This window comes from Amblyomma mixtum, chromosome 3, assembly GCF_055824585.1.
Source record: "Amblyomma mixtum isolate Tamu chromosome 3, ASM5582458v1, whole genome shotgun sequence".
Taxonomy (NCBI): domain Eukaryota; kingdom Metazoa; phylum Arthropoda; class Arachnida; order Ixodida; family Ixodidae; genus Amblyomma; species Amblyomma mixtum.
Window position 1 is genome coordinate 72316842 of NC_143014.1, and position 24429 is coordinate 72341270.

The 24429-nt window shown below is 46.3% G+C and overlaps 1 long non-coding RNA gene across 1 annotated transcript; it reads left to right on the forward strand.

Moving 5' to 3' along the window:
- The first annotated feature begins 1093 nt into the window (after window positions 1-1093).
- LOC149350577 (uncharacterized) lies at window positions 1094-24206 on the forward strand. Its single transcript, XR_016290395.1, has 3 exons — window positions 1094-1340; window positions 19203-19320; window positions 23960-24206. It is a non-coding gene; the product is annotated as an uncharacterized LOC149350577 (long non-coding RNA).
- Window positions 24207-24429: the final 223 nt, after the last annotated feature.

The following is a 24429-nucleotide window of genomic DNA, read 5'->3' on the forward strand; positions in this document are numbered from 1 at the left end:
CCGTACAGTTGCAGAGGAAAAAGATTAGCGCAAGTGACATGCCACCGGAGCAGCTGACGACAGCGCTCGGCTCTTCGGTTACGAATGCGCCGACAGGTAGCGCCAGGCGGGTTCCCAAACCTCGTCGCCACGCCAGCCGCGCGTTGCAATTTCGCCGCTCGGGTGGCGTCACTTGTGTTAATATTTTCCCGCTGCAGCTGTACATTGCAATAACATAAAGAAGTTGTGTATTCGTTAAGAAAAAGAAAAATGACATTCCTGTAATGATTGAGGCTACTATCAAATTGAGCCACGCTATGAGCCTCTAAAAAGCGTAAAACTATGTCCACATAAAGAGAAAATAAATCAAAGGTAAAAATTCAAGATCGTCCCACCACCTGCTGATGCAGTAGTATGCTCTTTAAAGTTCAGGTTCCTTCGCCGGTAGAGGTGACTGATTCCATTGCATGCCTTCTGAGTCTCTGGAACTAACGCTCCGATTCGAAAAGGAAGTTGGGAAATACGGGCCGTGTAATATTGTTAGGAAAATAGAGTATTTTGCGAGAAGCAACGAAAACTATTGGCAATTGTACAGCTCGTAACGTACTACATGCTCAATGCAAATGCTTCGGCTTAGCATCACTGAGGTCGCATTTGTAACGACGTTGCAGTTAACGACGCCGTTAATGACCATGGCGGTAGCTCGAGTTGCACGAAAAGGGACGAAAAAAAAAATCTTTTTTTTTCCCGCAACTGCACAAGTTTGGAGACTTCACACTGCTTCGAACAGCTGGTAGCGCTATGTGGTTTAATTTCACAGTGCTGTTGCAGAGGCAGAATCTCATCGTGATTAAAGCGCGAAGTACGCCTTCTGTTTCAGATTTTTCTTTTATTTCTTTCTCACCTCGCCCGAACGACGTACAACGAGCGACAGTATAAATGTGCACATCCGCGCGCTTCGTCGAATGCGTTCGGAAATCCGTGCACGTCACCGACAACGTCGTCGGAAGAGCGGAACGGGCGGCGCCTCGCTCCAGCAGGCGAGCGCTTGGTCACGGCTGGGTGCGGCGCGCCATCGTGCGGCTCGCTGCGTCGCTTCCCGCCAGCCCCGTGCGCACGGTAAAAAGAGAGCTTTGCTCCGTGGGCGTCGCATTAGAGGCGTCACAGGATTAACTGCAGGGCTCTAACTAACGGTTTAGCGCCTGTCTGTAAAGCGTGCGAGCTCTGTCGACACGTGCGGTGCGGAGGTATTGCGAGCCGGCGATGTGGGAAAAAAAAAAAGGCTTCGGAATGCGCGCGGTTCCGCAAGGAACTGGCCAGGAGGAAGAAATGGCCCCGGATAAAATGTCGCCGAGACTGCGGTGAGAAAAAGAAAATGGTCCGGCGAAAGCAATAATCGTGCTTCACTTTTAAGATAACCAGATGTTTAAACGTTGCAATAATTTTATATCAACGTTTTTTTTTCAACGGCGAGTATATTATATATCAATGACCTCCCTAGGTGTCTTTATAATTCCAACTGTTTTCTTTATGCGGACGACACAACAATCTTAACCCCGGATTCACACATAAATAAAGTGGCTGATAAACTTAACATTGATGCACAGTATGTATTCGATTGGTGCAGAAATAATTTGCTGCCCATTAATGTATCCAAATCTAGCTTTATAGTTTTTAGGTCACCTCATAAAATTCTTTGCGGAAACCGGTCTGTTAGCATAAGCTCAAGTTCGATCCTTCCATCTGATCACGTATCCTTTGGACAAACATGTTAAATTTCAGACCCACATTAGATCCATTTCCCGAAAAATGGAGTATGATATTAGAGCATTAATTAAAGTTCACCCGTATTTTCATGTTCCCATTCTCATTTCCCTCTATTATTCGTTCATCCACTCCCACATTCAGTTTTGCATTTCATCTTGGGGAAACACATGTGATTCGCATTTATCTTCTCTGCAAACTATCCAAAATCAAGCAATTCGCATTATCACTTATAGCCACTACTCTGTAAATGCCGCTCGTCTGCTCCTATCACACAATATTTTATCTGTGCCCAAAACAATCGAATAGAAATTATGTACCCTTATGTGCAAATCTCTTAGAGAGCTACTTTCTTTTTCGCTCAATACTAGTGACCAAAATCCGCGTCGCAACGACACACGTTTTGCTAACCACAACAGCTTCTTACTCCCTAAACTTAGAACTAATTATGGAAAACAAACAGCTCGTTTCTCTGCTACCACATTATGGAACTCATTACCTGTTGCCATTAAGCAATAATCAAATATATATGCCTTTAAATCCGCTCTTCGTCAGTTTTTACAATCCCTTTAATAGTATTTCTCATGGCAAATGGTACTAATTTGGTCATTTATATCACTCTGTGATTTTTGTTTTGTTTTGTTCTGTACGCTTTTAGGTGTGTAATAATGTTTCATTCAAATTAGTGTTTGCATTCTTTCTCGTATCGCACGCACTGCTCTTTTCTGATGCCAACAACTTTATAATTTTTGCATCTGCTGACTGTATATTCTTTTTTACAATTGTTCTTACTGGAGGTCCCGTCCACAGTCTTTGACTTTGGGACCTCCTTCTCTATTTCAGTGTTTTTTTTTAATATTCTACCCTAAACATGCAATAAACGAACCTGAAACCTTGACAAAAAAAATAAATAAACGGCGAAAGTGTGCTTTTACATTAGCGACTGTTGAGACAGGAGCCACATATTGAAATTGTGATAACTGTCTACTCTTATCGGATCACTTACAATACGCATATTCTTAAGCGTACAGGACGAGGACGCAAGGAGAAGGACGACACTACATGAGCGCTTTCTTGAGTCTTCGTCTTTACAGCGCTCTTCCATTGTGAATCTAATTCAACTCACCCAGCTTTCCACCGTACTAAAATACGCAATTTATTCAATTTCTTCGGAAAGCTAAGATGAAAGCTTTTACTAATCTTATCGGCATAATGTGCTACTACATGCTTGCGGCGAGATTGTCCCGCGAAACTTCCATTCCGGATTTGCCAGTCTAAACACCTTCAAATTATTTTTTTCCTTCCCAACCCGCGGATAGCTGCAGTGCTTATCGTCAATGATGTCATGTGGCGGGTATTTCAGGCTTACAGTATCGTTTACCAAGGAAATAGCATTCAAGATCTTCGAAAGTGCGTCCCAGATAGCACTGAAACTTTACAATGCTACTTTTTTATTTTTGGCCAACCACTAATTCATCTCACCCTCCTCCATGCGGGTACAGTGTTTTGGGCTCCGTGGATTCATTGTTCTTCATGTGTTTTTTCTTCCTCACGTTTCTGGAACGTTACATATAAACAAAGGAATAGCCTTTCCCTAACCATATGTAAACATTTATCAACATGAACTCAGCATAAATACTTTCACTGAAAATGGCAATGTAACCCTGCAAGACCACGCAGGCCCACCTGTTGCGAGTTACAAACAGTAGTGAACGAAACGATATGATAATTCAGTTTTTTTCAACTTTACTTTTTTTTAGCCGCACTAAAATTTGCACACTAGGTTGATGGGTCGACCGTGTCAACTTTTTACACAATATCAACCAATGTTTATCATCAAATTAAGCGATAATTTGTTCCCACAGCAAATTTATTCAAGAACTGCTTTCTGCGCTGCTTGAAAGTGTCAGCGATTAAGTATTTTTATTTCAAAATAAGGCAACAATTTCAAGAATGCCTTTTCACAATAACCTCATGCGTCAGTACTTCACACGCAAGCCTTTTCCGTCACTGCTTGACTCCGCCGAAGCATGGAGATCAGGAAGCTGTAAGGGAAAGTCTAGTCCGTGTTTCCCCACTTTTGCAGCATCTTCTCGACTTTCTGTTTTGCGCTGCTGGTTTTTTGTCCATCGAACGATGCGCGATGCTTATCCATATATATTCAACTGAAATAATCTCAGTAGGCTGGCTTGGCGACTCCATTAAGTCCACCGTCTTCTTCTTCATTCAATTTTTGATAAGCGTGGAAGATTGGATAATGCGTGGATAATGCGTGGATAATGCGACAACTGGGGCTAGTTGGTATTTGATTTTTTGAGCGGTAGTAGAAATGCGCTGAGTGTAAAAAGAACGAGACGATATAAAAGACTGGACGAAGCGCATTTTTTATGACGAAAGTCTTGTATCGTTGTTCTTTTTATACTCAGCCCATTTCTACTACAGTTCGAAAAGTATAAGATTGATTGATTAGGGTCGTAATTATGCCGAAACATATATCCAGATCTCAAATTCTTGCATACCTACGGAAGCACGACCTTATAAATAATGCCCTTATCAATCTCTTTGTTCATGGTACCTTGAATCCAGTCAAGGAGACAAATTCCACGAGCGGAGAATCAGCCCACTTGTAACTACGTTCCCTCATCTGTGGTTTAACATGGGAAGAGGATAACAAGGCCCATAAAAGTTTCTTTTCGGGCGACGTGTACAACGGATCCCATGATTCCCGCACGACAAAAACTTCGATTCATCTATTGAAATCAATCGCTTACCTATATCAACCTGGGAACCCCATTCTTTTCACAGATGTGCGGTGTTGAGCAGGGTTCCTGTCGTTTAGATCAGCACATTGTACATGACGTCTCGCAGTCTATGAAGTTACTGTAGAACCTGCTAACAGGGCCAAATCTTCGGAAATGTCGATGCTGGTCAGTCTAGAGCTTTTCAGGGTAAGCGTGAACAATGTCTTTCTCGAGAACTTGGAGAATCAGCCCACTTGTAACTACGTTCCCTCATCTGTGGTTTAACATGGGAAGAGGATAACAAGGTCCATAAAAGTTTCTTTTCCGGCGACGTGTACAACGGATCCCATGATTCCCGCACGACAAAAACTTCGATTCATCTATTGAAATCAATCGCTTACCTATATCAACCTGGGAACCCCATTCTTTTCACAGATGTGCGGTGTTGAGCAGGGTTCCTGTCGTTTAGATCAGCACATTGTACATGACGTCTCGCAGTCTATGAAGTTACTGTAGAACCTGCTAACAGGGCCAAATCTTCGGAAATGTCGATGCTGGTCAGTCTAGAGTTTTTTTAGGGTAAGCGTGAACAATGTCTTTCTCGAGAACTTGGAGAATCATCCCACTTGCAACTACGTTCCCTCATCTGTGGTTTAACATGGGAAGAGGATAACAAGGTCCATAAAAGTTTCTTTTCGGGCGACGTGTACAACGGATCCCATGATTCCCGCACGACAAAAACTTCGATTCATCTATTGAAATCAATCGCTTACCTATATCAACCTGGGAACCCCATTCTTTTCACAGATGTGCGGTGTTGAGCAGGGTTCCTGTCGTTTAGATCAGCACATTGTACATGACGTCTCGCAGTCTATGAAGTTACTGTAGAACCTGCTAACAGGGCCAAATCTTCGGAAATGTCGATGCTGGTCAGTCTAGAGTTTTTTTAGGGTAAGCGCGAACAATGTCTTTCTCGAGAACTTGGTAGATAGTTTTGGCGTGTCTACTGGAATGTCGAAAAAGCAAAACTACTCTGAACCTTCCATTCCAGCTCATTTGTCGAGCTAGCTGCCAGGTTCAGGCAGTAAATTCGATACCTGTCCGCCATATTATTCGCGACAGAGTGGTCCGGAGAAAATGACGCGCGGGCACGCGCCTTTTACTCGGGAGCAGCCGTCACAGCGTGCAGCCCCGCGGCTATGCGCACTCAGAGACGTTCACCACGACTCGCTGCGCAGGAAAAACATTTCAGCTCGCCGTCTTCCGCGGGGCGTCGGTGCATGTGCAGCACGCTGAGCAAACAACAGAATGCCTTGCGAGAACCGGAGTGCGTCAGTGACAGGACAGCAGCGCCACGGGAGGGGGGCGCGACGATGTCTCTTGGTGGCGAGTTGACTTCGCGGCGGCGCTCCCTAGCGGGGAGTTGCCGATAAACCGCGCCGAGCTTCTGGATTTCTGTCGACCGGAGCTCGCGGTTCTGAATGGCTAGCTCAGCCCGAAGTGCACACTTGAGAGAGAAAGAGATGGGGAAAAAAATGGAAAGAGCTGCACGCATTTCGAGCTGGGCCCCGGAAAATAAACAGTCCTCCCCTCACCGCTGGCCACATCAGGAGGAGCACGCATTAAACGACCGCACAGTGCGCTTCTCCCTCCCCCGCCACTTGTCAGACGCTCGTGGATGCTGGCGCCAAATGGATCCCGTCGTTGCGTGCTGTTGCTGCTGCTGCTCGCGCCTGTCGTGACTCGGCGCTTTTGTTACCCTCCCCGCTCGCCCTGTCTGTTGTCTGGTTATGCGCGGACTCTGCTGGTGGTGATGTGTGCGCGTCGTATTGGCTCCTAGTCACGAGTTAGCATGTTAAGGGGGTCGCTTCATAGAAATAAAGATGTTTTTACTGCTACTACCGTACCCACCGTGCAGCTAAAGTGACGAGAAACCTGACAGGCGTGCGCAAGGGGTAGTGGATAACCAGCTTCTGGGGGGGAACTCGTTTGCTTGGAATGGGGAAACGGAGGGTCGAAGGGGCACTGCGGCAGTATGCTTGTCCCTCCCCACCCTATCTCTCAGCTATAATACAGTGGCAGCGTACAATCGCGATCGAAGGAAGTGCGAACAGCGGAGCGCATACGCACTCCGATTGTACACCAAGAATTCAAAGAAACCACGTTCAAAATTGCTATTCCCCCTTGCTTTTATGCTCATCATTAGATTGCGTTTCATGTTGCTATATATTCTAAGCAAAAATGAAGATGCCGTATACCACCACGTAATTGAGTGATGTGCCGCGCATTTCAGAAAAAAGAATCATATATGTAAACTAACACGTCCCACCGAACAATACGTGGTGTAAAACTCAAGAACGAAGCGGCAGACAACCCTTGTAGGAGGCAAGCTAGCCAGTGGCGTTGACCGATTGCCATGACGTCGCGGTTAATCCCATCTCACGGAGGCACCTGCCAGCCACCTGCGATGTCATGCTAGGGGATTGACTGCGACAATATGACAAATAGGGACGCCATTGGCTGAAAGGCGGTGTTTGCCGCTTCGTTCTTTAGTTGTATCCGAGCGCAGTGACTTGCTGTTTAAAACAGAATACAAAAAAGCAAACAAACAAAAAAAGAATGGCGTCCTTCGTGTCATCGTGCCTTTTTGATTTGTCGTTATCCCAGATATCTGACTATATACCGAGCAGTGATGGCAGTTAAAGCCAGAAAGAGACTGTACACGCAAGTGGCACAGTTCGTTTTCTTCGTTGCCTCCTCCAGCTGTTGGCGGTGTTGGTGATGATACCGCCAAGTTCGTGACTCAGCAACACGTTGCAGTGCGGAGATGAGACCTTGCTTTTTAGACTACACATTTATTTACAGCAGTTATTTGCAATACTGTTGTCAGGTGTGACATAAACAAGATAAACTGCAAAACTGGGTGGACAGTCGGAGGTCAGAATCAGAATGAGTTTATTCAAATAAAAAAGATAATGGAAGGTGGGCAAATTTATACAGAAGGAGGTCTCGTAGTCAGTGACTGTACTGGGACCTCCTTTCCTCCAGAGGCTAGCAGGATCAAGCTGTCTGTCTCCTACTACCAAAGTCCCGTGGGACCTCCGTCAGCTTTGCCTCCCTCCTACTAGACACCCTGTTTTCGCCCAAAACGCCTGCTTAAATCAATTTTTCAAAATTTTTGAGGTGAGTCTGTTGACCAATCGACGGCAGGCAGTCTGTGACTAATAGCAAACAGCTTCTCAAAATGAGCTGACCAATCGCTGTATCACATGCGTCACGCTGCGCACACAAGCCACGAATTTCTCTGACCCATACCCTCACCCATCGTTGCCCAGATGGGCCTCGTAAACGTTCGAAATTAAGACAGGAAGAGGACCCCCCACTCTAGCTTGCAGATGTGAGCTATTCAACAATGGCGCCCAGGCATCTTTTTTTGCTAGCAGCACGCCCATACATGGCAAAATTACCTTTGAAAAGTAATTAAATTACGTTACTAATTACTTTCCTAGAAATCTCGCAAAAGTAATTCAATTACATTACAAATTACTGCTTTCAAAAAGTAATGACATTATATTACAATTACTTCCCAAAAGTAATGAAGATTGCTTTTAAAGTACTTTTTAGTTTCGACGCATAAAAAGTTGCGTATGAGTCATAGTTCCTACAAAATTTTCAGATTTCTTTCTTTGCACAGCCACTGAGCTTAAAATGGGCATCGGAAATTTTGCCCCTCATTGAAGAAAGGTAACCTTAATCCATTGCACAGGTGCTTTGCTGACGTAGATGGGGTCACCTTAATCGCCGAATTTGTATAATTGCTCGCAACAGTCTTGAATCAGAAGAGTAACGCGTGATGTGGTCCCACCCTCTTGATTTTGTAGAATCTGTCGTATGCGCTTAAACAGCGGGAGTGCATCGACTGCTTGTTCACGCCCATCGTGAAATGCATCGGGGCGCTGAGAAGCTGCCAATTCTGCTGTGCGATTCACTCGTCCTGGAGGCATATTGGCGTGAACAAATTGCATGTCGCGGTGATGCTGTCTCCTACGTTTCCCTTGGGCTAAACAAAGGGCTTCAAGACCGGCCGCAGAAGCTAGTTTAGCACACAACCAAGTTTGTTAGGTGTAAGTGACGTGGCAGTATACATGAAGCAGTCTAGAGGGAAGTACTCGCTCAAACACTCTCAATACGGCATGCCATGGTCGTGGAGCTCCTTTGGTGACACTGCGGCGCGTCTCTGAGTGCGACCGTACGTAGTGCTGGAAGATGCGTAGTAGCAGTCCTATAGACTCTTCACCGAGGCGGTGCTGATGTCCGCGCACACATCGCCTCGCGTCCGCGTGCGCCGCTTCGCTGGAGTGCTGGCTATTTGCTGGCAGCACGTTTTTCTGGCTTTGTATGCACGCTCAACGGTAGACGCTCAAACCCGCAAACGCGAGGAGATATGGACTCATTACTCAGCTAAAGTAATTTCGCTTGTAATTAATGACTTCTGCCGTCGAATTACTGCTCCAAAAGTAATTCATTGCGTTACTAAATTACCAGACAAGTGAAGTAATGAATTACGTTACAAATTATCGAGAAAAGTAATTTGTTACTGTGTTTAATTGCAGTAATTGGGGAGCTGAACGACGTAGGCGGCTTTCACCCGGTTTTCTCACGACCTCGTAACCCGCCCTCCCGAGGACGCTCTGTGTCTGTCGGAATGCTCACACGCGATGAGTCATGGTAGCCGCGAAGACAGCTACAGCAAAAAGGGAATGCGGCTGCCGGTCACCGTATAGCGGCTCTTCTATGCTACTGGGAAAAGCGTGAAAGCTTAACTGGCACCAAGAAAGAAGATCATGCTTGTCAATTTCTCTGCTATTAAGATCCTTCTTGAACCATTTCACTAGACCTTAAGTATGTGCACTATTATTAATATAACTTGCATTAGCGCAGTATCTTTTGTAAAATAAAAAAATAAATAAAAAAGAAGTGATGCTGGATGGGTGAGTAATAGCCCCATAAGCGATATGGACTCCATATGAAACGCGTCGTATTGTTCTTATTTTCTCTCTTCGCACGTTGTTTTCCTCCAGCTCAGTGGCAACGACCGAGTTTTTATTGACATGTTGCCTCGGCCTGTTCGGCACGCCGATGCAATGGGCACGAAAGCGTTGTTCTTGACAGATATCTGTTCGCTGCCAGGCGGCGTAGTTGTGTGCACGAGCGAGCGCTACGAGACCGGCCGCCCGTTGCTGCCGAATGGACGCAGCGCATCGCGGGTGTGCGGGAACTGCCGCGATACAGGCTGACGCTTCCTAAATCGTCACGAGGCGAGCAGGGGAGGTATAAACAGCGTCTGCCTCGGCTGCAACCTGATACCGGGCCCGCCGTTGGTCTGACTGGCGGCGGGCCCCGAGGGTGCTTTTAAAAAAGTCCGGCGCCTGTTGTGTGCTGCGGAGGAGGTGGCCGTGTTATTGTCTAGGCGGCGGGGAGTGGTAGGATCGCGCGCCCGCCAGCGCCAGAATGGCGCCACGCCGACGCCACCGCCGCCCGAGCTGTTCACCTTTTACCCCAGTGAGGCGGCGGCGCCAGCTTCCAAGACGGCATCTGCGGGGGCTGCGTGCGTACACGTGTGCAGGCCCCGTCCATTCGAAACGAGCTTGGCGCACTTGTTGAACAGCCACCTCGATTGCGAGGGGCAAAAACGAAATACTGTGGGCTTCGATGCCAGGAACGTCGTCTCCTCCTGTGCCCATTAGTAGTAGTAGTAAGCACACTCATGAGAGACTGACAGCAGATACTGGCGGCGGCAGTTGCCTTTGGGGCCCCGGCCTGAGGACTCCATCCTCGTTTGGGTGCCTCAGCTTTATTTGCCCTTTTTGCAATAAATTCTCGCACTACTATACTGAGCATTCTTCTTTCACAAGGCGCAAGCTTTAGAACCGCTTCTCTCGACTTTCTTTTCTTTTTTACATGTTCTTGGCTGGTTTTCTTCCTTGAAAGGCACTGCTCGCGCGAAAATAAAGGCGCACTATTTTACTACATTTTATGAAGTAAAAGCAATGCTTAGCGACGCTAATGAGAGAAAAAGAGAAATCGCAGTGCATGGGAAGCATTTACTGAGCGCTAAAGCCAACACGCCGTGCTAACTGACAAGGTCATTCAGCGTCCATTTAAAATGCAGTTCATCAGAGTGTCTCGCAGGTGCTATCTACCATACATAATACAAGAATAGCAAAGTAATAAACGAGCGTAATGAAGCTTAAAACCACATCGCTAAGGCAGCACTAAAACAAATGTAGCCTCGTCAAAATCACTGCTGAACAATGATATAAAGGATAGCTAATTTATATAACTTTGTTAACAACCTGTAAATAACAAGCGGCCGCATGTGCGTAGGCATTCATAAATCAGGAGACGCCGCCCAGCAGGTCGCGCAGTTGCCAGGTGAATCCAGGAATCGCTAGCGGTGTTATCATGACATCGCACTATACTGCAACCTCAACAAAACTGCTGTAATGTGCCGTTTAGTGCCATTTAAAAATAGGAAAGCAACGCGCAAAACATGAAACATAAGAACATGAGAAGCAACTCTGATACAGTGTTGAAAGCGGGTCGCTTCTTCTACTGTGTTTCGCGTTTTTGCGCTTCTATTTCAATTCTTTTTATTGCAGTTTTCTTTACAAAGACCGAGCGCGGGAAGAAAAAAGTAGTCATTACGATCGCTTAACAAGCCTCGCCATCCCTACAACAGGGCAATTTCGTAGTTACTAAAAATGGTCACAACTGTACAGACATAAGAATTCAAGACACACGGAAATACAAGACGTAATATACAAAAGCAAGACGAAATCAGGTGAAAGAAAAATAAACATTATAGTACAGATCATTTGCAATTTTATACACGTATGAATACATTGTAGGACCTAGTTTACAACACATTCTGTATAGCAGAACCAGAGAAATGGTGCAGCATGTCATGAAATGGCGTATTAAAGTATTTTTGAACATATAGCTCAGTATGAAAAGGCCATAGTTTGTTCCGCACCGTGGTAAGCAGTATGCTATTTGTTGTCGCGCCGTTTACTGTGTCTGATGTTGCGTAAGTGTCACATTGTTAGAAAGAAATTTGTAATTTTCGGCTGATATTATTTTGCAGAAGGATGCAAACCTGTAGTCGAACATTCTGTTTATGGGTATTAATTTGTATTGTACATACAAGGGATGTAATGGTGCGTCATATGGCACGTCGGCGATTACACGAAGTATTCTTTTCTGCAAAGTTAGAAGATTCTGGATGTTGGATGCTGTAGTTGTTCCGCAGACAAGGAAGCAGTATGACACATATGAATAAAAAAAGCATAATAAAGATTCAGCTTTGTTTTCGTCGCCAAAATATACTTATTCCACGAAATTATTCCGATCGATCTGGAAAGGGCTAAGCAGACATTGTTGACGTGGACGTCCCAGGACGTAGTTGCGGTAAACACCGCACCACCGTTCGGTTTTCTCCAGTTCGGTTGTTCTGTGAGACAAACCAGCGGTATGCAGCATACCTAAACTGCCTACACAGAATGTGTTATTACGCTAATATTTCTCTTTTGGTTATATTATTTTTTCCTCTCTTTGCAAATTTTGCGCCTTTTCCAGTTGGAGCATATCCATGGAGAGCTAGAGCAACATCCAGCACTGTTTTATACCCTTGTCACACGGGCAGTCTAACCACGGTTATGCTTAATTGCGGTTTGCCGTTATCACAGAGCTAACCACCACTCTCGGTTACGGCAACCAATGGCCTCTTGGGCGTAACAAACGAAGTTACGCGGTAATCGGCAGAGCGGAGCTGTATTTGCAGATATCTTCGTAACTTACAGCTTAGTGCATTTTTCAACGCAGAGTGCCGCCCGGTGAGAGCATTGTCTCCACCGCTGTACACAGCCGCGCCCCCCTCAAGCCGCACGCGCGAAGCTACCTTCTCCACGGTGGATCCCCTGCGTCAGCATCAGAAAAAGCGTGATAAAATTTGTTGTTCTCGTAAACAGTAATACCTGGGATAAAGGAATGCCAAAGATGAATCCTTCTTGAGGATCGCTGACCCGTACCGAGTTGCTGGTTGGAGTGATAACTGCGATACAAGCAATTAGTTTCTGTTCACAGATGCAGAGCAGCTGCCGTCGGCGCAATCACTTGCAGGCTCTTCTTTTAAAGACTACATGGTTCACATGCAAGCGATTGAGCGAATTGAGCGGCGCGTCGTGAAGAAAATTTCCAACTTGTTGGAAGCTTGCCGCTGTGGCCACTCTAGTTGCGCGACAACTCAACACAGGTTTTTGCGCCGCAGCGGCAGGATTCGCTAGCGTTTTCGCTTGCATGTGAAACGGGCTTCAGGCGTGGCTAAAATAATCATATCTTTGTTTTAACAAGAGACAATGGAGTTGTAAGTAGGGAGGTACCATCAGCAGACCATTTACTATAGCCCTGGACAATTCCAAAGCGCCGTCCGCTGCGGCTTCGATGGGAAACAAAATAGGCCCGGCGATGACCAGGGAGTAGCGCACCGCCACGGCGCCGCCGTCCGCCGCGCTCGTTGGCGCACTATTGCAGTAACTTCGCGGAATTCGTTACTGCGAGCGTTGAGAACTTGCCGCATGTACTTTCGGGATGCGGAAGTAACCGGACCTTTTTTTTTTGACGATGCGCCGCTAGAATGCGTAGCTTGAGCACCGTGACGCGAAGCTGTTATGCCGTCCAGCCGTGAACTCACTCCAGCTCACCCAGTTTAGCATTCTGCTGCAGTTCTAAAAGTTCTTCGGGTGTAAGTAGGCACCTGCACTATAAATAAATGAACAAACAAATTTCTTTACCTCGCGCGATTCGTATAAGCATGCCGGCGATTTGAATTCGATCATGCATGTTTACAGTCGTTGCAAGAAGTTGGTGTTCCGGTTTTTTGCAGCAGCGAGTGTACAAAAGTTCTTCGACGCGATTTCCTGTTTTATTTTTTTTTTATCCGGTGACTTGCACATGCACCTTCGCAAAACATACGTACCAGTTGAGAAGTCAAGCAGGAGAAAATGAGGCGACTTCGCTTTCGCTGTTGACGCTCTCCACAGTGTCGTTGGTTACGCCGTTTTCTGTAGCCACTGACGGCTCGAACATGTGAGGTAAGTCTAAGCTGTTCGACACTGTTTGAATAATCGATAATTTTCTAAATCGAGTTGTCAAGCCATGTGAAGTAAAGTTCACGTTACCTGAAGCAACGCGGTACGCAGCAACACCATCGGCGCCACCCGGAGATCCCGCGGATGACGTCACGAAGATCCCGGCCAATCACTGGCAACAGCGGCGTTTGCTCAATGCGCTGGGGCGCTCGTGCACGTTTTCTTGTAAAAAACAGCCGTCGGCGTTTATTTCCTCCCCTTTTAAACGAGATGCTCGTGTTCAACGCATTGAAAACTATAAAATGCCGCAAGGAACCCAATTTTTTCGAAAAAAAGTTTCAGCTTCCCTTTAAAGACCACTTCATTTACCGCGAGAATGCCGGGAAGACGAGGTTTCGTGTTTGGCTTGGCTAGTGTAAAGCTGAAAACGTGGATTGTACCTCCAAATTGGTAGTTCCGCCCCGACGTTCTCCTCTGTGCGCAGATTAAATTGTTTGAATACTGCATTTTTCACTTCTTCAGTAGATTTCATGCAAGTTTGGTGTTAGGCCGATATGGAAACCTTCACAGCATTTCTTCGAGGTTAGCCTCGAGAGGAGTCGTATTTTTAGGGGTGAACCCATGTTTTATGCCCAAAAATAGCCAAGCCAAATAAGAAACTTCGTCTTCCCGGTATTCCTGCGTCTCTCCATGATGGATGAAGTGCATCGCTGCCAGCCCAAAGCCACCTTCGGAGTTCCGGGCAAAACTCGCAACCTGCGTTTTTTCTTTCTCTCCTTCGTTGGTCCGCGTGGCTGGGTTGGCCATGCAAAGAATCCAAGTTGTACACCCTGTCTCAACTTGCGCAGGACACAGCGGCTCGGGGAGTGCTACATGCTGCGGAAATTAGTTATAATTTCACCCAATTTTCGAGGCAAACGACTAAGCTGCAGGGCGAGCAGGAATTAACACGTTCACTGCGAGTCTCAAAAAGAAAACAAGAAAAAGGAGGGGGTAAGGATGGAGGAAAGAAAGCTCTTAAGGGCAAAATTAATCAGTACCAGCTTTTCCTGACGTCGTGGCCGGCAGCCCGAATCTGAACAGAGGGGCTGCCTTCTTTCGGTTCCCGTTCTCATCCTATTCCCTCACATAAAACGTGTTCCTCAGTCCGAAAAAAAAAACAGAAGAAAAAAAAAGCGAGGGGTGCGTAATTGTGCATGCGCCCAAAGGCCAGAGTCAATTTTCCTCTTGCGCCCGGAATAAAGATGGCACAAGCACGCGTCTTTCACACCGGTGAAATTATAAATGCTAGATGAAGAATAAGTAAAAAAAAAAAACTTCTCCAAACGAGGACAGGCACCTTCGCACGGCCAAGGCTTTTCGTTAACTTTCCACACGACGTAGAGTTGTAAGAATCGAGAACGCTTTTCGATTCGGAGTTCGGAGTAGCAGCAGCAGTATAAATATCTTTATTGACAGGAAATAAAGCCCCCCCCCCCCCTCTTCCCAGTTGGGGGGGGGGGGGGGGGGACTAGTCGGAGTCATAACCAGTGTTTGACTTGTTATATGTACCCAAATAACTGTTTATTCACTCACGCACTCATCGCTGCAGGCGTGTCGAGCACAGTCCTCCGAGGTTGATCAGGCTCTGCACAGACACGAGTAAAGCACAGCAGTAGACGACGGTCGAGGGCTCCGATGAGGCCACTAGCGCGCTGCCGGGGTCACAAGAAGAGGTCAGAGCCTCGGAACGCGGCTTCACGTGCACGGGGCACCTGGGACGAGCGGAAAAAGCAGGCATCGAACCGCTGTCGTGATGACTAATCGGCTTGGGAACGGGCGGAAGCTGCCTTGATCCGCTAAGTGACCGCAGGCGCCGTCGGATGTAATGTATAGGTATATGCTGTGCGTTCGGTGGCGCTTTTCTTTTTCTTTCTTCTTGTGCGGATTCCGTGAGCAGGCTTTCGATAAGCGTTGAAGCAAAGTGACATTCAGCCGAGGCTCTGGAGCGCTGCGGCATATCCCAGGAAGAGTCCAGACAACTCTAGTCACTTGAGAGTTATTACGTAATGACCGTTATAAGGCCGCTACGTATGCCTTAGCATTCTGTGCGCTGCAATTTTTTGTTTTCTTTACACGTGGCTTGTATTCACTATCTTGTGCTTTACGTTTCATTAATGTTTATTCTTGATTCTGCAGTGCTTACTTCCATAATTGGCGCAACAATTTTTGTAATGCTTAGTTTGTTGTTGTTTTTAATACGATAGCACTACTTCATGAGGTCTAAACGCCTCGCCGAGTTAGTGTAAGCAGGACCTTGAGGGTGGCCTTGGCCAAATCATAAATAAGTAAATCAAGTAAATATTACCGCGGCTGGGATTTGAACCAGCGGCGGCGCCAACGGATCAGCTTCGCTGTCCACTGCACTAGAGAACATATGCTATCGTCGCAACCGATCCCACATTTGTTAAACTGCAACACACACTCGCGCTTGCATTCCACATCGTCGTGTTCATCAACCAATACTGCTAACAAACTAATATCGTCGCCAGACGTATCGACAACCCAGCAAAGCAAAACCATGAGCCAACCGGGCTAAACGCATGCTTTCGCACGTACGAGTATACTCGGTTTAACTACGTTAAAACCCTACCACTTTATTGTTTCCTGTCTGTTGTCTACTGCGATTGTATAGCTCGATTTCGTTACTGGTATGTTACGCTCCATTCTCTCAAGGAGTAGTTGCTAGTCTTATGTATGCATTTAACTTCATTTTGATCCGCTGCATGTCGGTGCGACTAAGATATTTGTTTAATAATAGCAAAGAAAAAAAAGCTATAAAAAGCAGCTGTTTTTTTTTCCACTGAATGGAAAGTGTTGAAATGCTGGAGATCGATACACCGGCCTAATTATATACTCATCATCATCATCATCATCACGCCGCCACGCCGTGCTACATGGCACTGAGCACAAAAAATTACCGCTGGAATTCTGAATGTTTTCTTCACTCCATCGATTTTCTATGGCCGTCAAAACTCTTCGGCGGGACTGTAGAAAGCATTTTATAATTCACCTTCTGCAGCGCGTAGTAGCCACTAGGAAACTAGTCACTGGAGACTAGTTTTCTCTCAATTACAAATGAAAATATTCCCATTCAGTTGCGCGCAGTTCCCCACTGGCGGCCAAAAGATGGCGCTAGCTGGTGTTTCTATATTATACAGGAACACTAATGTCCAGCACTATGGATCGGCTTTGATGTCGCGTAAAGCTGGGCATGGTGGGTGTCAACGCGTTGTGAAGAACTGGTTCACTTTGAACTCGTACTTCGGCGCGTTCACACAGAGAACTTCCATGCGTCTGCGTCACCTCCGGTTGCTTCTAAGAGGTGCGCTATGGCCCGCGAAAATATTGATTGCAGAGAGTCGTTTCCAACGAGGGCAACGAGAGGCGCTTGTGAAGTACATTTTTTACTGGTTTGTTGGGATTTAACGTTCCAAAGCGACTCAGGCTGTGAGGGACGCCGTAGTGAAGGGCTCCGGAAATTTCGACCACCCTGGGTTCTTTAACGTGCACTGACATCGCACAGTACACAGGCCTCTAGAATTTCGCCTCCATCGAAATTCAGCCGCCGCGGCCGGGTTCAAACCCACGTACAGCATAAATTACAAAGCCAGCTCTTCGTATATGATAACTGAATGAGAGGCTCTCATGATAACTGGGTTGAAAAGCGAACACGCGCGGAGGTTTGACTCGTTTAAATCAAAGACAACGCCGCTGAGACTGTCGAGGTGCGCTGGGTAAATTTAGAAAAGCGGACGCCACTGAGCCAAGGGCACCATCCGTGGGGTACTTCATATCCAGTCAATTTTACTACTGAGCCGCAGGGAAGTGGACTCCTTTCCGGCCTATGGCCTGCAGGAAAAACCGACGACGGGGCCTGCTTGCCGCTCTGGAGACACCAAAGCCCCTGCTCAAGGACGCCATAGAAAGGAAAAGCGAAGAAGAAAAAAAGTGAACAGCCGTTCAAAAGCCGGGATGCAGAATACTTCTTCAGATGCACGCAAACTGCGGCGCGCCGGAGTTTTCGAGCGTGGGGCGTTTGTTTTTCCGATTCGAAGCGTCGAGCCATAAACAGAGAACCAAGGTAGATGGCTGCTCGGGTTACAGCGTGGGGTCATTCAGCGGAAATGTTCCCAGTAAACATCACGTACATCTCGGGGCTCCGGCGAGTCACATTCTTGTACGAGGTCAAACGCGCGCGGCGCTCGCCTCGTGGGGCGCGCTCGGGAATGCCGCGCGCTAGAACGCGGACGGGGGTTGCTGGCTGCGAATTTGACCTGCGCACCCTCGTATCTGCTGACAGGCCACGCGAAGGGAAAGCTCAGAGAACCGCACAAGGGAAAACTCGGCACGTGACCGTGTGTGGAGGGAGCAGGAGGGGGGCACCTCCGACACACAAGTGCTTCTTCAACCAGCAACGGTAGAGGCATCGAGCGCACTGAAATCATGAAGCGTGACGCCCGAGTGCAACAGGAGGCAGGAGTCTGCTCTCTGTTTAAAACCAGCACAAGAAGGAAAGGAGGAGTGCGCGTATGAGATTTATGGAGAGAGGGCGACAAATGTCGGCTTCACCGTCTCGGTAATCAGCAGTCAGTGCGTCCTTCTCGTACGAGTTTTCCTATTTCGCTTTTGTTTAACCCGAACGTCAGTTGTTCAGCGACGACTTATTGGATATTTAAACAGTGTTCAGACGAAGCGCTTTCGCATCGTATCTTTCCGCCTAGGCATCAGCTGGGTGCTAGAGTAAGTGCCCCGGGTCACATGGTTCAGAGTTCCGCGAAGCCACTTGTACCTAGATATTCGAACCTCGCCCTGGCCCGTCAGTCGCCCGTCGTGATGAACTGTGGCATAACACATGGATAAAACGTTCATTCAGATATTCAGAGACCCAAAGTCCTGGGCTACTACCCAAAGAGAAGGACAATATGCTATCCTGGACTGATCATGAGTCTATATGGGTGTCATGTCTACGATGAAGGCGGAGTGCGCACAGGCTTCTTAAGCAAATCCACTGTGTGCGCACACATGTGCTTTGTATAAGCAGAGACATATGGGCCCTCGGGCTAGCACTACATGGAAGGGGGGGGGGGATAACTTTATTTTCAATCAGTAAAGATGTTTTTACAACTAATACGTATGCACGCTTATGCGACGTATTATTTTACTGGGTCTTGCAACAGGGCTAAACTATGACTCAACTCACGTGCGGCTTGCGGCGTCGTAGTAAGATGCTTCTGCAGCGTGACTGCCAGCCTAAATAACTCACTCACTCACTCACTCACTCACTCACTCACTCACTCACTCACTCACTCACTCACTCACTCACTCACTCACTCACTCACTCACTCACTCACTCACTCACTCACTCACTCACTCACTCACTCACTCACTCACTCACTCACTCACTCACTCACTCACTCACTCACTCACTCACTCACTCACTCACTCACTCACTCAATGTAGTAGTGGCAGTAGAAACATCTTTATAGACGGGAAATGATTGTGAGCGAACTTTTCACACGTGTTCCAGATGCTACAGCAAAACATGGTGCTCTGCGGCGTCCTCCCCCACCTGGTGTTGCCGAGTTGCGGAACATTTTCCTGACCAGTTGTCCAGACCACGGAAGCGTTACAAGTGGACTTAAATGGTGTGTAAACAATAAATTTCATTCAAGGCTGCTTTCCCTATTGTTAGGTCGAACACTCTCGCCCCCAAGCCAATGCACTCCAATAACATCCAGAATTGCGCGTGCTGCCAGGGCATCAAAAAACAAAGCGAAAGTTTTCGGGGCTGATAATACTAAGAAAATGTTTGGATGATATTGACTAATCCGCACCTTCTAGCTTCCTTCTAGCGCGAAAATAGTGCTATATAACTAAAGTAGAAGAAATTTTACTTGCCAATGCAACAACATGCATTGGTTTGGGAACACTGGTACAACAAGAACCACAACTGGGAATCTTTGCCGCATACCAAACGCTTAGGGCACTTTGTGCGCTTCCGACTTTGCGACCAAACGCAGTCGCCACTGCCAAGACCAGAACATATTCACGCAGAGCGAAAAAAATGTAACAAAAGAGCAAGGCTGCTTTGGCTTCATACTTCCATTTGAATATGCTGAACAAACAAAGAATCATTCAATAAAGCATGCACATATATCACACATTTTCGTAACGGCGTTTTTCTTACATTACTACTCCCCTCTTTACTTTTTTTAAGGGCGAAACAAGCAACAATGGTGGCGTGTTTTTTTTTTTCCTGTGAGCTCTCCACAATATCAACACAAGAGTTCAATGTGCATGAGGCGTACAGGATTTTCTGAGGGGCTCGTTAATCGTAAAAGGCACCTCATTCATGATGCGCGTAGGGTCCGTGTATTCACAGAACTGCATTTTATTGGAGTATTTAATTCATTTTGTAGATATAACTCCGGTTGCAGCCTGGACTTTGTGATCGTAGACGAGACCGCATATGCTGCTGTTCCGAGATTTTATGAGCGCCACCATGAGTTCTAAAGTAGTCGCTCGATAATGTTCAGGTAGCACTAAATGTGGACGGCGTAATTCATTTGTGTGTGCTGTTTAGAAGAAACTGTAAAGCATTCCGGGGTCATGTGACACGGTGGCACTGATTTATGGGGTGTGACTTCATGAAGGCGATTAATATGCATTAACGTTGAGTGCAAATTCAGTTAAGACGAAACCGAGAGCGTACTTTGCTTTTCGTTTCGCACATATAGTATACTGTCGCTCAGGTTTAAAAGGAGCTCTTGTAGCGGTGGGCGAGCTGCATTGAAATTCACAGGCGGGGACATGGCGCATGCCCGACTTTGCTCACCAGCCACTCATGTTCTCCTTTAACCATTCCAGCATCGGCGATGCGACACCGCATCCGTAGAGAGAGGGAGTGGCGAAGGAGAGATAGGGGGGTAAACCAGAAGCAGGTACCAGTTGGCTACTCTGTATAGGGGAAAGGAAAGAGGCGATATCACTTACAAAAATACTTTGTATTTAAACTGAGGTTTATTTGAATATGCTCAATAGAGCGTTTTGAAGGACTCGCTATTGAGGGCTCAATGGACTCGGTATTGAGATATAAGCATGGCCACGTAGGCTTCGTGCAGGTGAATGTATGGATGCAGCAAGTTTACGCTGAGTTGCAATGCCGCCTTCCGTAACTTATTGCTACTTCTGCTTCCATAGTGCTGGACAGAGGGCATCTGCTGCAAAATTTAGTGGTTTAGGTTATAAAATGTTTCAGCGAAAGTTACGCATGCGGTGTTGATTTCGTGGAAGCGTAAAAGCATATTGTTGGAGTGCATGCGTGATGCTTCAGAAAGTTCAGTATATATATGGCGGACAAGTTACTTTATTATTTTCACTCAAAGCAATAAATTTATAACGTTGGCTTTCACATTCCACCCGAGAGAACATATCGATTGAGCCTGAATTGCCACTTTATTTTGCTTTTCAATACGAACACACTGGAGTAGTTGCTTTGCCTGGAAGCTTCTCGAAAGCGCATGTATATTGGCGCGCTGTAGCCACAATTTGTTGGGTCACAGCACCGAGGGTGACCGTGTTTTCGAAATTCTAAAAAACTGATATAGATACTATAATAATTGGGGTGGGCTACACGCCTCTCAATAATTAAGGAACCTTACAGTAATACAGTAAAAAGTTAACTTATTTAATATTAGTTAACCAGCCTGCTAGTTATCTCTTTTTAACTTTATTCTGATGTACTACATCACTGACAGTGCTATGCCGGAAAAAGTGGTCTGCTAACTCAAAACGCCTTTTTTTTAAAATTATGTAAAATCTTAGGTGGAACACTTGTATAGTATACTCGTTGGGAAGGGTGTACCATCTGTAATCTGCTGCAACTAAAGGACGAAGCGCCACATGCCCCTCAAAGGGAGCACTCCGGCAAATGCCGTCTACCGATTCTCATGACATCGTGGATAATCCCCTTAGACCTGCTAACGTTGCATCGCAGGATGTGGCAGATGAAAGGCACTTCACCACGGCCCCAATCGAATTAACCGTCGGGTTATGAAAATCGGTAGACGCCATTGGCTGGAAGGCCTTATTTGAGAAGCATCTGTCACTCCGTTTTTTAATTGTATCCGACTATAGCATTAGTGGTGAGTTGTTAAATGCATATTTCGAAAAGCATTTCAGCATCATTGACGCAATCTGTGTGTGGCACAAATCAAGAGGCTTAACAGCAAAAGTTATATTAGTTGAAGTGAGTCCATCGTGCACGAAGAGCAAAAAAAAAAAAATATACAACTAAGTTCTTGAAATTGACACTTGAAATACACTCATGCTTGTTTGGAGCGTTTTTTTCCCCTTTGCACCAATGTTTGAATGCTTCAGGTCTATTTTTTTATAAACATTGCTGAAAGGTTCTACTTTTAACGCTACTGATAAGCTTTTTATTCAGCCTTCCATTAAAAACTTGAGCTGCAGGGCAAATTTTTGCTGAAATTGACTGGGATTAAACTGATCTTTCTGTTGGCTCATATTCAAATGAGACCCTATTGACTAGTATCAATAGAGAACGTTTCGACACATGAACGGAGGAGCTCAATAAGTTTTGAGTTTTTATTGAAATTCTATAGACTCTCCAAGAACTCAGTATGCGGTCAGTTGAAACCCAATGCGCATTTTTGTAAGGGATATAAAGGGGAAAGGAGAAACGAGAGCTGATTAGAAATTAACAGTGTCAAGTAAACTTCGCCATGACGAAGTCATAGGCTATCGCACATACATGGCGCAAGAAACAAAACTAGGCCTGGCAGGCTCTCCGAACCGACGATCGCCGCGGCCACCATACGAGGAGTTCCTTCTTTGTCAGCGGACAAGGGTCAAGATGGTCTAATATGTCGGCACCATAGGCAGGGCATGCATAGAGTAGGTGTTCAGTGATCTCACCACACCCTGAACCAATCGATAAAGATGCTTTTACTGCTACTACCGGTGATTTGTGAACGCAGCGCCAGGCTGCAGACGACACAGCAAAGTTGCTTAAAGGAAACTCGGCGCTAAACCCCGTGCGCTGGTGACCGTGTTCTGACAGGGCTGCGCGCCGCTCAGAGGTATATAGCTAGGTAGAGCTACGTTCAGACTATGTGATGACAGAATTGTCAGACAGTGGATCGGAACAGGACGCGCCGCATGAGCCCTTTAAATCTTGCGTGCCAGTGGAGTTCGGCCGCCGCGCCCGTGCTTTGTTTACAAAGGTCGGGTACACTGAGAGTGACTTTGCTCATCTGATCTTTGGCTCATTTGAAGTTTGGAACTAATAATACTCTCCATCATATACGTAAGCATGACATTTTAGTTCAATCAATCAATCAACCAATCAATCAATCAATCAATCAATCAATCAATCAATCAATCAATCAATCAATCATCACCACGCACGCACTCCTGCCTCAGCGTAATTGTAACAACTTCAATTGTGCTTTGCTTTGCTCACAAAAGAACATGAGAGAGCAAAGAAAAAGAAGAGGTGTTAATTATATTTCGTTCTTTGCACTAAGCTGTAGGCAAGAAAGCGGAGAAATGGAAAGACGAACGGTAGAAAATTCGTAAAAAGGTGATCAGAATACCTGGATTCCTTCGGAAGCTGCGCGGCATTCACTTTCATCTGGCAAGCGGATTAAAAATAACAGCTACGTATCGGTTATGAGTAAAAATGATGTTGTCCCATCTTGCTGCCGGCTTCAGCACCCGCGTGCATCAGCAAACGTTTAAGAGCACTTGGGAGGGAGGCTCCACCTCTCAAGTATCTGCCGTGCGATTGGCACTTCAGTTGCCACTTCTGACACTCTGACGCCGCTAGACACAACATAAGCTTATCAACTTTTTGCCCCGCAAGACGGTTTCGATTGCTGGCTAGGAAGAGGCAGGCGCTGCAGATAACGTGCACAGATCGGTGTGTTATCACACAAGTGCCGCTTGCCGATAAGTATTAGTAAAAAAGCTGCCATGGTGAGTAGGCGTCTACCTGATGGTGCGGAGTAAGCCTTACAGCGGTCAGATTGAGACCCAACTTCCCTGGACGGCAAGCGTAGTGCTCCGTTTGTTGAGGTACCGCTGTCATATAAAAAAGTGAAATTACGTGAACACTGGCGACTTGCAACGCATACAATACAGATGTTTTTGCTACTACTAAATACTACATACCTTCACACGCACTACCTCCGCACATATCTCGTGCCTCCCTGCTATCTCATCACGTGGGACCAATGGACCGCTCTGCAAACCTCTCTGCAGCCAGTCCTCTGGCCGCTCCTCGTCGCCCACATCCGGCACATCCAAGGGACACATGGTCGGACTTCGCCTCTGCTGCTACATAGCGCCCATCCAACAGACGACTAAGAAGGCTCGGACTTGAGAAGAAAAAATAAATGTTATATCTCTCTCATGTTTCACTGCCGGCAGCGAAGAAGCATTGATTGATTCAAGAACTCATGCTGCGCCGTTTGCTTGTAGACATTGGAAACGTATTTCGCCGCAGCGGTAAGTAAAATTAATAAAGAGTCAAATAAAACAATGAAACTGCCTAATTATTCAATGAAATTAGTTTTTCCTCCCAGCGCTACGGCCAGTAGTATGTTTCATGTTCCCTTCTCCCACAAATGAAGTGATTTCACTTTGTTAGCTTTGGAGAGAGTTTTCACAAACAGATCGCCGAGCCTGTTGGAACGTTTAGAGAAATGCTCCGACTAAAGAAGATTGCGGCG